Genomic DNA, 5,222 nt, shown 5'->3' on the forward strand with positions numbered 1-5,222 from the left:
ATTAGATTAGTCTCTATGTTGTATTCAGAGATAAGTTGTATCAGTGTATTCATTGGAACTTCACTTTGTACTATTGTATTATAAGTGGCTCTTGTGCTAATACAACCAGCTTTTGGGATTATATTATGTAATTACTTTTTTATTTCATCTATTCCGCAATTATTTTCTTATATATTTGGTAGACTGTTACTAGACGTTCTAGACTACATGTTTGGCTTGCTTGTTGGTGGGTTATAGTAGGTGCCATCATCACCTATGAAATTGGGTTGTGACAAATTAATATCAGAGCCTAGGTTTCACCAGTGAGTTATTACACCAGCTAAGTGTTTAGTAGATTCCTGCAGATCGGTGCGGAGACGTTCATAACCTATCTTCGGGAGGCTATATAGACATTTTAGGAAATTCACTTCTTAACTCCTTATCGTGTGTCTACATTGTTGTCAACCTTAAACAGTTTATTTGACTCTATTCTATCCCTAATAAAAGATGTAAGGTACGCGATGTTGTCGACATATGCAGATGAGACATCAGCATGCCTTTCGAAAGTTTTAGCGTAATGCTACACTAGAGAGTCAGAGATGAATATCAAAGAATTTCAGCATCATCCAAAAGGATTTAAGGTCAGCTTAAGCTCCAGTTGAGCATGTGACTACTTTATCCCTTTTAGGTTCAAAATTGGGGATCTGAGTCATGATTGCAGATCTCTCTCAGCCATGGATAACATTCAAGTCATCGATAGTTATAAGGTTAAAGTTAGATGAGTTGGTGTTAATCAGAGTTCTTAACCAGTTTCTGAGTACGAGATTTAGTTTCTTGAGTGTCCCAGTCATATTTATTTTCTATATCAATTAGAGAAGGACATGGTGTATAGGTTTGTTAAAGGACTAGCGTTGCTACTCTATTTGGTGTCGAAACATATGATAATGGTTGGAAATTTCTCCTCACAGGTTGTTGTTTATAAGAGGACTATAGAGAGAGCATTCATGGAGACTCATGGAGGTGGCAACAAGAGTCCATGCCATTAGTATTGTGCTATTTGTATTTTGTCTGAGAGCTCATTTGGGTTTTGGCGATATGGGACAGTGGTTTAAAGAGTTCCCCATATATAAGTTAGTTGATTGAAAAAAGTTAGCATATGTTCCCTACCATACAAAAGTTCCTAAGGCAAACTATGATTGCGGGAAGGATGACGATAATAATAGAGATTGCTCTCAGAGTCAGTTGGCCAGCCATTTGGGCTTAGTTGTGTTTCCCTCCAAGATTCAAGCTTATAGAGTTGTTGCTACTGTAGAAAGATAGATTACTAGCCTAGAAAGTGTCCCTGGCATAGGATTTCAAGTCATTCAGACCAGCCTCGTAATGATTATGGCACCTACAGTTAGAGATACTGCGCTGATCTGAGGTGGTTTTATGCACTTTAGTGTTGTTATCCTAGCTTCTTTAGCATTGTTATGAGGACTTCTCATGTGCTTAATAAGTAAATAATGTTATAAATAAGAGTCTAAGTTTTTAATTATGTGATTACAATGTTTGAAGTTGTTTTCAAACAAGTTTGGATTCAAATTGATCACTTAGAGTTCAACAAAGAAAACTAGTGTTACAAGCTTGAGCTAGGTGTTTGTCTAATCTATCACGATTGATTCTAATGTGTTGAATGAATTAATACTTGTTTTATTGTGTGTGTAAGTGTGTAAACAATAGTTTGAGCTTGGAAAGGACGGACAAGTTAATTAACACTTTAAACGTTGAAATTAAGGAGTTCCAGTGAGCCTCCGTGATTGAGGGGCGATGCGCCACTCTCTCCCATGAACTAACTATCGTGCCGTTCTGCTCATTTTAGGGGACTAAGCAATACATCACAAGCCTTATTTCCTAGGAAGCAACCAACACATTGTGAGTGTTAGTCAACACACGACAATAACATCCGTCTATAAATAGGACACTTAAACAATTTGTTTGACACTTTTGGACGTCTTTGGCATTGGAGAGGGGATGCTAAACACTTATGTAAGGGTTTATATTCCTTTTCATTATATTTTAATGGATTATATCATGTATTCAATTAGATTGTTTAAGGTTATGTCAATTAGTGGCTAAACGACTCCTTTCCGAGGTTAAGGCCAAGAACATGTTTACTTTCGCTTTGAATTGAGTTTGTTTGGATTGCTTATCATATTTTGTGGTTAGTTAATCATTTTTTTTAAAACTATTTTAAAGAGTATGAAACCTTAGAATAAATATATTGTCGACCTTGTGATCTCAGAAGAGGGAATAGGAAGATAGAATGTGGGGATGAATAGAGTAAGGTTCTTATTCTTTTATAAAATAAGGAATTTGAATTAGCGACTAGGATAGGGATATACCTAGAAGCCTTTCTTGGTTCACATGAAGGATGATATCTTAAAGCATCTAAATGGATTATTACATCCCAGCTCAACGGTATAGTTGTAATGTCCAGTTAGGCAAAAGGTTAGAGGTCGGGATACCATGATAATATGATGATCCCTACGAATCAATAACCAAGATAAGCAATCTAACGAATGAATTTCAATAGCTTAGTATGATTGTTCACAGTGCCTTAACCCTGGGCTTTCACCCATTGATTATTTAAAGTCTTTAGTTTTATGAACTGTTCACTTTAAATTTAGTTTATACCTTTCAAAACTTTCTTGGTTATGTTTTCACTAATTGAATCTTAATAGCTGAGCTAGAATAGGATATTTTTTAAAACAAGTTTCTATGGGATCGGTATTCGGCTTTTCTTAAGGTCACTATATTACTTGGTGAGATCATATACACTTGTGTGTGCGCTTGGATGCAACCGTTGTCTGGGACTTGTAAATTGGAAACTGTTTTATTTTTAGTTTTAATTTTTACATTTCTTTGGTGCTTTACACTTAGTATTGGTATTGAATTTGTAGGAAAAAGGTTTACATGATAATAACATAGAAAGGAATAGAGAGTTGGTTGAACCAAGCCACGAACCTGAGCAATGCTTTCATCAACGAAGCAATCCATCTCCCCCGAATCCTGCTATTTTAGGAGGAGAAAGACAATTCTGCTCTTATGGCTCATGATCAACCAACTCACAGGATAGTTTGCGAAGCTTCAATTTGACTTTCGACAAATTTGACCTCCCCTTTTCAAAAACCGGTGAATGGAGGTTATTTTGAGCTGAAATAGAACATGGTGCCGCTTTTTATCAGCACTGGACAATTTAAGGGGCTTTCACATAAAGAGCCCGAGTCCATTTGTGGAACTTCTTGGAGATCAGTATCACATTCATCCCTACGGATGTGTCAACTTATTATGTTAGAATAACACTATTCCCCTTTTCACTATTTGGGGAAGCAAAGAAGTGGTTGAATGCTGAGCCGACAAGTTCAATCACAACTTAGGATGACGTAGATCAAGAATTCTTCATCCAATTCTTTCCATTTGGTAAGACAATGAGATTGCATAGTGAGATTTTGTGCTTAAAAAAGAAGCCAGATGAGAACTTATATCATGCATGGGAGAGGTTTAAAGATCTTCAGGATTGTCCACGTCATCAACTGTCTAATGAGGTACCAACTCATACTTTTGTTGAGGCACTTGATCACAACATGAAATTTTTTTCAGATTCAGCTGTAGGTGGTCCAGCTTTGGAATTGACATATGATGAGATGTATACCTTATTAAACCGGATTGTACAAGTAAATCCTAAATTCCATTTAGACTCATGAAATTCTACAAAAAAGGTTGTAGGTGTATTGTAGGTGGACATGTTTACTGCTATATCTGCTCAGATTGCTTTATTATAAAATTAGTTAACAAATCGATTTGGCAATATGAAATTGGGGGTTATACAAACTTCTGCAACTATTAATGCAATTAAACTAACAATAACTCGGTACGTAGTTTGTGGCAATAATGATCATTCTTTAAAAATGTGTGCTGCCAATCCTGAGTCAGTGATGTTTGCGGGCAATGTTCAATGGCCAAATTATGAGAATGCCTACAATCAGAAGTGGCAGACTCATCCACTAAATCAACAATGGAAAGCCCAACAACTGTTTCAGCAGTAGCAAGTTCACGGTAATCAGGCCACAACCCAAGGCAACAATGTTGAAGAGATGTTTAAGAAAATTTTGACTTCTCAGCATAGTTGGTTGCAGATATAAAGCACCAACAAGTAGCTATAAGGATCTTGGAGTTGCAGATAGGTCAGATAGCAGCAGCACAAAATACCAGGCCTCAAGGTGGTTAGCCAGGTGATACTGAAAATCCAAAACAAGCAGTGGCAATAACTTTGAGAAGTGGTGAATAGATAAACACTAAACCTCCAAAAACACTAAGGAGGTAGATGTGGAGATAGCTCCTGAGCAGGTAGTTGACAAAGCTACTAAAAATTTGAGGAAGTCTAAATACTCCAAAACTAAGGTTGCCGAGGAGGTGAAGAAGATCCCACCATAACCATTCCCACAGAAACATATAAAGGCAAAAAAGGATGCATGCTTCAAAAAGTTCTTTGACACGTTCAGAGAGCTTCACATTAACCTTTCTCTTTTAGATATTTTGCAGGGAATTCCCAAGTACTCTAAGTACTTGAAGGATGTGGCCACTAACAAAGTTAAGCTACTTGAAGTCGTGACAGTAGCACTCATTGAAGAGTGCAACTTTATGCTGATGTAGAAGGTACCTCAAAAGCTCAATGATCCATGGAGATTCATCCTCCATATTCAAATTAACAGCAGTGAGATAGTCAATGCACTGAGTGATTTGGGGGCGAGTATCAACTTGATTCTTGTACTTAGTTAGATTTTTCATTTAGTCTTTAATTATTTTTTGAAATTGAATATCCTTTTTCATTTTCCTAAGAAGATATAATATTCGGGGTTGCCTTCAAGCGTCCAACATCTAGTAGTAGTCCAATCACTACTATATAAAGCATTGAAAGTCTAAGAAAGAGACATACACTTTTCTCAACCTTCTATAGTTCTTTAATCTTCTTTATTAAAGCATTGCATTTTCTTAAGATTTACTGTATACTTAAAAAGAGAGGAGAGAAACACATAGTTAGTGAGGCATTGTATCAAAGTAAGAAAAAATGTGAGTCATAGATAAAAAGTTTGACTTAATCTTGTACTTTGATTTTGTTCACAAAGAACTAGTATAATCCTTTACAACCCAAGGAGACATGAGTATGTCCTATTAGAATTCCCAACCCAAATAAAATATCT

General features: G+C 36.3%; 1 non-coding gene across 1 annotated transcript; it reads right to left on the reverse strand.

The window, feature by feature from the left end:
* Positions 1-3,452: 3,452 nt before the first annotated feature.
* LOC124889080 lies at positions 3,453-3,556 on the reverse strand. Its single transcript, XR_007047697.1, has one exon. It is a non-coding gene; the product is annotated as a small nucleolar RNA R71 (small nucleolar RNA).
* Positions 3,557-5,222: the final 1,666 nt, after the last annotated feature.

The sequence above is a fragment of the Capsicum annuum genome, chromosome 11 (genome assembly GCF_002878395.1).
Source record: "Capsicum annuum cultivar UCD-10X-F1 chromosome 11, UCD10Xv1.1, whole genome shotgun sequence".
In the NCBI taxonomy this organism is placed as follows: domain Eukaryota; kingdom Viridiplantae; phylum Streptophyta; class Magnoliopsida; order Solanales; family Solanaceae; genus Capsicum; species Capsicum annuum.